We start from the raw sequence: 9831 nt of genomic DNA on the forward strand, positions 1-9831 counted from the left end.
CAATGGAAAAACATCTATTAACTTAAACAGGAATAGGGTTAGACCAACGCTGAGCACTGTTATATTTAAATTTGCCAGAAATACCCTTTACAGTCAATCCGACCTGAGTAGGAATCTATTCGAGTGATCATGAGCTAATTCAGTTTAAACTAAATGGAAGGATAAACAAAAGAAATCTGCATCTAGGGTCCTTGATTTCAAAAGGTCAGACTTTAAAAAATTAAGGGAATTAGTTAGGGAGGTAGACTAGACTGAAGAACTCAAGAATCCGAATGTGGAGGAGGCGTGGAATTGCTTGAAGTCAAAGTTGCAGAAACTGTCTGAAGCCTGTATCCCAAGCAAGGGGAAAAATCATAGGGAAAGGGTTGCAGATCAAGCTGGATGAGCAAGCATCTCAAACAGCTTATTGAGAGAAAGCAGAAAGCCTACAAGGAATGGAAGATGGGATGGATCAACAAGGAAAGCTACCTCTTGGAGGTCAGAAAGTATAGAGAGAAAGTGAGAACTGCCAAAAGCCAAACAGAGCTGGACCTTGCAAAAGAAATTAAAACCAATAGTAAAAGGTTCTTTAGGCATATAAATAACAAGAAAACAAGGAAAGAAGAAGTGGGACTGCTAAACACTGAGGATGGGGTGGAGATTAAAGATAATCTAAGCATGGCCCAACACCTAAACAAATACGTGACCTCAGCTTTTATAAGGCTAATGAAGAGTTTAGGGGTAGTGGCAGGGTGGCTTATGGGAATGAAGATATGGAAGTAGAAATTAACACATCTGTGGTGGAGGTCAGACTCAAACAACTTAATGGGACTAAATCGGGGGGCGCAGATAATCTCCATCCAAGAATATTAAAGGAACTGACAAATGAATTTGCAAACCCAATAGCATGGATTTTTAATGAATCTGTAAACTTGGGGTTCATACCCTATGACTGGAGAATTGCTACTATAGTTCCTATTTTTATGAAAGGGGGAAAAAGATCTTGATGACTTTGAAAACTGGAGTAATAGAAGTGGGATGAAATTTAATAGTGCAAGGTGCTATGTCACTTAGGGACTAGCAACAAGGATTTTTGTTATAAACTGATGATTTATCAGTTGGAAGTGGCAGAGGAGGAGAAAGACCTGGAAGTATTGGTTGATCACAGGATGACTATGAGTCACCAATGTGATACAGCTGTGAAAAAAGCCAATATAGTCCCAGGATGCATCATGTGAGGTATTTCCAGCAGAGGTAGGGAAGTATTAATACCATTTTACAAGGCCTTGATGAGACCTCATCTGGAATACTGTGTGCAATTCTGGTCTCCCATGTTTAAGAAAGATTAACTCAAACTGGAACAGGTGCAGAGAAGGGCTACTAGAATGATCAGATGAATTGAGAACCTGTCTTATAAGAGGGAGACTCAGAGCTTGGCTTGTTTAGCCTAACCGAAAGAAGGCTAAGGGGAGATATGATTTCTCTCAATAAATATATCAGAGGGATAAATACCCAGGGAGGGAGAAGAGTTATTTAAGTTCAGTACCAATGTGGACACAAGAACAAATGGATATAAACTGGCCATTAACAAGTTTAGGCTTGAAATTAGACAACGGTTATAACCAACAGAGTGAAGTTCTGGAACAGTGTGGGAGGAGTGGGGGCAAAAAACTAACTGGCTTCAAGACTGAGCTTGATATGTTTACGGAGGGGATGGTATGATGAGACTGCTTACAATGGCATGTAGCTGATCTGTGAGCGCTAGCAGCAAATATCTCTGCCGGCTGGTGATTGGACACTAGCTGGGAAGGGTGCTGAGTTACTACTGAGAATTATTTTCCAGGTGTCTGGCTGGTGGACCTTGCCCACATGCTCAGGGGCTAACTGATCGCCATATTTGGGGTCAGGAAGGAATTTCCTCCTGTGTCAGATTGGGAGAGAACCTAGAAGGGAGGGGAGGGTTGCCTTCCTCTGCATCATGAGGCATGGATCACTTGCAGGTTTAAACTAGTATAAATGGTGGATGGTCTGTAACTTGAAGCCTTTAAACCATGATTTGAAGACTTCAGTAATTCAGGCAAAGGTTAGGGGTCTATTACAGGACTGATTGGGCGAGATTGTGGCCTGCAATGTGCGGGAGGTCAGACTAGATTATCAAGATGGTCCCTTCTGGCCTTGTAGTCTATGAGTTTGTAAAGGGGAAGTGATGGAAAGATTACACCCACTGACAGGCTTCCACAGCAAGCTATTCTCCAGTGTCTCCAGAGCAAACCATTCTGTGGTTCTCTATCTACCAGACACTATGGAAAGTAAGGGCTTCATAATCCAGTGATGTTGCTGTTAAAGCCAAAAAGTACCTAGCTAGTACGAAGGGGTGGACAGAAAGTCTGTTTTTGAATTAACGCAGCTTTTAACGGCCGTAGGTAAGCCAGATGCATCATGTAATACAGCAATAGCTACAGCATAGCACTTGATTTATTCCTGCTAAAAAGCCCTAGTGACTATGGAGGAGTTTGTTCCACAAAAGGATATGAAGTGAGGGTCGATGGATTGTACTCACAAGGTCAGACATTTTGGAATACAGGACCGGAAGTAACCCAGTGGATGAGGCAATTAGAGGACATCGTGCTCGAGAAACTGACAGCCGGGCTACATGCCGAATGGGAAGAATATGCCCAGCAGTGATCTCTTACCTCAAAAAACAAGAAGCCACACTCACCCAATAGAGACGTTGGGCCAGATCAAAGGCGGCTGCCTTGTGCCTATTGTGTACATGCCAAGCAGTCTTAAAGCTGGCCCAAGTGCTCAGCTGGGGTGTTCCCTGCCAGAATTCCTGAGTGGTGTAAAACCATCATACCTAGCTCTATGCCACCCCTTAGGAGTTGTCATCATGACAGAGGTAAGAGAGGGTGTAGCTAGAGCACACTGTACCCCAGCAATTCCAGTGGGGGCCAATTGAGGCTACTCCAACTTATGCCAGGGGATAGGCCTAGGGACTGTGGAAGTACAAAGGCAGTACCAACTAGAGCTTGCCTGGATTGTTACCAAGAGTCTCAAGTAGGCCATTATATATGGTGCTGAAGGCTCTTGGGTTGTTAACATGAGTCCACTAGCTAAGTAAATCCTACCCTATTTGTGTAGGGGCTGATGATAGTGCGGTATACTTGCTGGCTTTCTGGGTCGCCACTACAGATTGTTAAAAAGTTTAAGATGTCAGAAATTTTCCATGTTGGCACTAGGTTACCAACTGGCACTAGGTTACCAACGCAATCAACAAATCCAGCAAAATGGGCCAAATTCTCCCCTGCTGTGACTTCAGTGATTACAGTGGAGGTGCACCAGGGAGATATTTGAGTGAAACGAAATAATGAAATAACAGAACTGATGGAGCAGAGACAGATCTGGCAGCCCAGGGAAATTGCAAAGACTTGAGAGAGAATGGGCAGGGGATTCCACTGAAGTTATAGTTAAGAGCAGTGATATTATTCTTGGGACCAATTCTGCACTATCCAGAGCACCCACAACTGCTGTTGACCTCAATAGGAGTTGTTGGTGTTCAGCACCAGTAAGGATTTTGTATTTTTCTAAGACATTTTCTGCCCCATTTCTAAAGGAAATTACAACTGCTCCCAGTGTGGAAAAGTCTTTCCATAGCCAAGCTGATAAGCTCAGCATAGAGTTTTGCATAAATTACAGCATGTCAGAATGCATTCAAAGGGGCTGCTTTGCCAATGGATCGGAGAAATAAATCCTTCAGACAGAGAAAAAAGGGAAGTGGAAATGAACGTGAGGGGTGTGAAATTGGCAGCCCTAGCTCTGACAATGGCTCATAGCCTGCCTAGAAATGTACAGTCTAAGTCATAAAGCTATGGGCGCAACCTGGATCACATCTTGGAGGTATAGGAAGCTCTTAAGGATGGATGTAAGGACTAGACTAGCTGTGCCCGCAGTATCCTGTCAAAAATGCTCTCAAGGATCAAATTGCACAATAAGAGTAGCTCCACCAACGCAATCTAATTAATTTGGGTCTGGAGTTTAGTGGTAAAGTACGTTGAATGTTTAGGCTTTTTCAGAAAGTAACCTCAGGTGGGACCAGTGCTGACACATTGCTACAGTGTGAGGGATTAAAGTTTGTGTCTGGTTCTCGGCTCTCCAGTCCCGGGGCTAACAGCCCCAAGCAGAGGCATCATGATTCTTAACACCATAGATCCTGCTGACATTTAGGATGGAAAATCACTTTCCAAAGCAGCCTGGCTTCCATTTCCTATTGCATGAGACTTGCCATGGCACGACCATGGTGCATAAAGGATTACAGATGCTTCTCCTGGAGGACCAGGAATGTGTTATATTAGGCAGGAACGAATCCTTGGAGGCAAGAGGATAGTTGGAAAGGGAAAAATGCAGCCCATCATTAAACATTGAATTTAAAGCTTTGGATCTCCCTTCTCTGCCACTAGCAGGCTAGGCCAGCTCAGAAGGGCCTAATTGTGGAAGGTTCCTGTGGAAGAAGCCACATGGTCAATGTGCTGGATTGAGAAGGATCCATAGTAAGGGTTGAGGGTTCCCTCTCAAAAGGAAGTAGAAGGTCCCTGTGCAATGTAATGGGAAAACTGTAGAGACTTCATCCTAAAAATGAAACCTAAAGGGTGCTATAGAAATTACTTTATTAGACAAAGGTATAATATGATCCACTGGATGGAAGTTGAAGATAGGCAAATGTAGACTGGAAGAAAGATATTCATTTTTAATGGTAAGGGTAATTAACAGTTTACCAAGGGTTGTGGTAGAGGCTCCATCACTGGCAATTTTTAAATCAAGATTGGATGTTTTTTCTAATCATATGCTTAATTCAAACAGGAATTAATTCAGGGGGATCCTATGGCCTGTGTTATGCAGGAGGTCAGAATAGATTATAACAGTGCTGTCTTCTGGCCATGGAATCTAGGAAAAGGACCTGAGGATTACTGTGGATATGAGTCAACAGGGGATATGAGTCAACAGTGTGCTGTTGTTGCCAAGAAGGCTAATGACATATTGGGCTGCATTAGTAGGAGCATTGCCAGCAGATCGAGGGAAGTGATTATTCCCCTCTATTTGGCACTGGTGAGGCCACATCTGAAATATTGCGTCCAGTTTTGGGCCCCCCACTACAGAAACAATGTGGACAAATTGGAGAGAGTCCAGCGGAGGGCAACAAAAATGATTAGGGGACTGGGGCACATGACTGATGAGGAGAGGCTGGGGGAACTGGGCTTATTTAGTCTGCAAAAGAGAAGAGTGAGGTGGGATTTGATAGCAGCCTTCAACTACCTGAAGGGGGGTTCGAAAGAGGATGGAGCTCAACTGTTCTCAGTGGTGGCAGATGACAGAACAAGGAGGAATGGTCTTAAGTTGCAGTGGGGGAGGTCTAGGTTGGATATTAGGAAAAATTATTTCACTAGGAGGGTGGTGAAGCACTGGAATGGGTTACCTAGGGAGGTGGTGGAATCTCCATCTTTAGCATTTTTTAAGGCCCTGCTTGACAAAGGCCTGGCTGGGATGATTTAGTTGGGTATTGGTCCGGCTTTGAGCGGGGGGTTGGGCTAGATGACCTCCTGAGGTCTCTTCCAACCCTAATCTTCTATGATTCTATGAATCAGTTGTCTTGAGTAGAAACTTACCTCCTTTCTATATGTTTTTTAACCATTCTATAGAATTCTACAGAAGTTCTCTATTAAATTCAATAGGATGATTAAAAGAAACTGTACAGAGTGTAGATAATTCTTTGTTAAAGTCTGTAGATTTATATAGTAATTTCTGGAGAATGCTATCAAACTTCTCCTGTTTGTTTCATCCCTATTAAATTCCATAGTACTTTCCAACAGGACAGGTTTGATACATGGATGAGTACAATTTAATCAGACTGTGGCTCCTTTTTGGGAGCTGAACAGATTTTTTTAAAGTAATCCCCATTCTGTTGTTTTGAGATGGAATCCATACTTCTGAGGATGTGAGGAGTTGAAATATTGGTGGAGAATGAAATTAACGTAATCTTAGTTCTTTGTAAGTCCTGACAAGCCGCCTGTGTCTTTCTGATTGTGAAGCATTTTAACAACAGACTGGCAGTCTAACTTGTCCTCTAAGAAGCAACGTGGCCTAGTGGAGATGGTACTGGACTGGGAGGCAGGAGACCTGCATTCTGTTCATGGCTCTATCGTCTGACTCATTGTGTGACATCGGGCAAGCCACTTCACTTCTCTATCCTCTGTTTCCCCTTCCACTCTTTATCTGTCTTGTCTACTTACCTTGTAAACTCTTCAGGGCAGGGACTGTCTTTTACTATGAGTTTGTGCATTGCCCCTCACAAAGAGGCCTTGGTTGAGGCCTCCAGGTGCTGAGGCCCTGAATACGTAATTAAAAGCAATGTGTTCTTCATGCATTCCAATTCCTGGGGACAAGACAACCCCATCTTAGTCACTTCAGTCTCTTCTACCTCTTATCTTTGAGAATAAGACAGTTATCTCCAACCATGCCAATGAGTTCTCTGAATACTTTGCAACCTGCAGAAATTTTTTCTAACCTGAGAAGAAGGGCTCAGTAATGATCCACAGGACTTACATTTTCCTCTTGTTATTAGTACTGGTGAAATTATTCATTGGAAGAGCCTGGCCAAATCCCCACCTGTGCTGAAGCAGAACTGGGGTGGAGAAGGCAAAGGTGGTTTCTAAGCCACTTCAAACTTCTCCTCAGTCCTGTGGCTTGCCAGGGGAAAAACAAGTCCACCAGCAACTGACATAGCACCTTAAGGGTTGCTCTGATTTTTACCACCTTTTAATGGCTTCATAACCAACCAGATTTACTGGAGCACTGTACTCTTCAGCCACCTTCTTCACACAATGCTTGGATGCAAGTGGCCAAAAGGAACTTGCACAGAATTAGCTCTATTGCCTGAGGATATCCCTTCATTGGCCCCTTTTATAAAACTCCGACAGATGCCATGCATATCTATGGTATTTATATAAAGAACAAACAGTTACTGCTGCTGTCAGTTACTATTATTATTGATCATGTTAATTTCTTTCAGAGACTTTGAAGAATATTTTTTTAAAAAAATCTCTACCTGGCTTGGATCTCATATAGTGACTTAACAGAACAAATCCTTACCAGAAAACACCTGGATTTTAAGGCCTCATAAACATAAAAATCACATTCTGTCTTCCGCCTGTGTCTCTGCTTTGGAGATGAAAGGCCTGATTCTGCTCTCAGAATTTTTACACCAGTGTAACTGTATTGGTTTCAGCATAGTTCCTGATGATTTATATTGGTACAATTGGGATTGTAATCAGACTGTGTTTCCCATTGCTATTTTGCAAGAGTGGCACAATCCTCCTCACCAAAGGACTCTTGGAGAAAGGAGCATAAAATGTCTTGTTTTCAGAGACAACTGAAACCTTTGGTGAATGTTGACTTATTCAGTGTGGTCAGCTTTGGTGGTGAAATGGGTTCTGAAGTCACTGACCATGGTGCTGAAAGACATAAGACACTGCTGCTGTAACAGAAGTTCCCAGTACCTCTGGATCCGAGTAATTCAGGTTTCATTGCCATAAATGGAGCTGCATTGAAAGTAAATTAGTTTGTCTTTTCACTTGTTTCTGTTTTAAAATATTACAATTTTTTAAAAAGAAATCTGTCTCATGGAGAGATTAAAGTTGACATGCTATAATAAACAGCCAGTGGGGTAACTATATATTTAGACACTTTTGAAAACATGTCATACTGTATATACTTCAGAGTCATGATATCTATCGCATTAGGTTAATCCATAATGTGGAGCTAAAGGAAAAGCCAGGTAGACATCATGTGATCACATTAAAAATACCATAGTAACAATAAAAATAATAGAGTTTTCCAGTTCATTGTTATGTATCTTATTTAAAGGTGACCTCCAAAGGAGGGTTGCATAAAGAAGCAAACAAGTTTGACACAGATTAGGGGCCAAATGTAATTTCCACTGAAATCAATGGGCATTAGACTAGTTCTTTGGATAGCTAGTTAATTACACCAAGAGATGTCCCCAGCTCCTGACAATTACATGCACGTTCCATGTCCTTCATCTCAGTGACTATAGTTGGATCTGATTTTATCACATTCATAGTAAAGGAACAACCTAAACAGCTCATCTCTGCAATGCAGATGATGCTTCTCACTGGATCCAGACTTACCTTTTAATTTGATATCTGGAATACAGTGCAAAGGTGTGCATGTAATTCCTCTTCTAGACAACCAAATACTAGTATGTTCTCAGTTATGGCTGCAATATTCCTGAGTCTTCTATATGTCTCAGCTGGCCTGCAGTAGAAATTCCCTTGTGCTGAGATAAAACCAAAATGCAGGCAAAGGCCTTTGGCCAAAAATGTACTGTGTTGAAAATTGTCAGTGACATTGTGACTGTTCAGACAGTCTAATTGCATAATACCATCACAATAAAGTAACTTGTGCTGCTGAGAGCTTGTAATCTCTTCAAGGGTTGTCAGGAGGTTTCAGGGAGGAATGCGTAGAGCTGTTCAAGGAATGGGGGAAAAAGCCTGTGAAATTTTGATAGTGGTTATGGTTTGTCTGGTTTGAAATTGACCCCTTCTGGGTTTTTTTTCCTTCAAAACATTGATAGATATTTTTATTATGTGTTATTGAAATGGCTATCAACAGTTTTTGGGAAACAACGTTGATAATATTTATGATAATGATTGTGATGCTTAATAATATTGTAAAAATGATTCTTGAATGAGTCAGCAGTTTTCCACAATATTTTTCAGGGGGGAGGGGCATTTCCAACAAAAATGTCCCTTTTTGTTTGAAACATTTGAACATGCTCTGGGAATTGGGGTGTTTTACTCCCAAAGATCCAGGTGAACTGTTTGTCTGGGTGGGCAGTCTTGTATACTGCAGGCAGCATCGGGCAGCATCTTGTGTTCTCCTTGAGACTGTTTATAGCAGTTTGGGCCTGTGCTCACAAGCCAAACCAGTTGTGTTGTGAGATGTTTTTGGCATAACTGAATTTAATAACCAGTGTTTTGGCTGTATCCACAAGCTTTTATTTCATCTGTGTCCTTCTGATTTCCAGGCAGCACTAAAATTCTTCCAGTGCAAGTTTCTGTACCCCAAGGAGTGGTATGAACTGGCAAAGGTGTGTGTGTGCGCGCGTGTGTGTGTGTGTGTGTGAATGTGAATTTATTTGGTTTCCTTTTTTGGATTTCTTTAATGTGCCTTTTCCCAAATGGTTCTAGTCACTTTCACAAATAATTAAAATAAAAACGTGTATATAAAAGTCTCAAAATACCAAAAGAAAAAAACCACCCTATCCCTTTTGCCAGCCAGCCCTAACTGAAGCAGTCACTCTCCTGATGAGTGATTTACCAAATACGCAGACAAACAGCAATACGACATTTTTCTACATCAAAGGGTTTCTTACATTTTTTGATGTTATTACAGCTCGCATCGCCTCATCTTACTGATCAAAACCTGACAGGGTTCTTCTCTTCTGTGCCCAGGAATGGCCCCGTGCTTGGAGTGCACTGAAATAAATCCAGGAGATGTAGTACTTTATTATGGTGTAAAAAGGATTTTTGAGCACTGTGGTCTACTCTCCCTACTTATGCCTCAAGATATCTGCGGATGCCTCTGTTAAAGGGCCTGCATTTGCTAGACTGTACAGTGAGTCTGGAAGATGGTGTGTAGGTATTGTTAATCTTTGACGTGATCTTATGGCCAATGGCCCTGTCTTGCAGGTGTTTTTATGCTTGCTAGAGGTAAAATGACATTGTAGGAGTATAACATTGATAGGAGTATAATATTGATAGGGGTGTATTGCTTATT

The 9831-nt window shown here is 41.9% G+C and overlaps 1 long non-coding RNA gene across 1 annotated transcript in view; it reads left to right on the forward strand.

Annotated features, from left to right (window-relative positions):
* Nucleotides 1-9534, forward strand: part of LOC141995601 (uncharacterized) — a 33186-nt gene extending 23652 nt beyond the window's left edge. The window contains exon 3 of the long non-coding RNA XR_012641367.1: nucleotides 9507-9534. This is a non-coding gene — a long non-coding RNA (uncharacterized LOC141995601). The remainder of the gene's footprint in view (nucleotides 1-9506) is intronic.
* The last annotated feature ends 297 nt before the right edge of the window (nucleotides 9535-9831 follow it).

The sequence above is a fragment of the Natator depressus genome, chromosome 11 (genome assembly GCF_965152275.1).
Source record: "Natator depressus isolate rNatDep1 chromosome 11, rNatDep2.hap1, whole genome shotgun sequence".
NCBI lineage: Eukaryota > Metazoa > Chordata > Testudines > Cheloniidae > Natator > Natator depressus.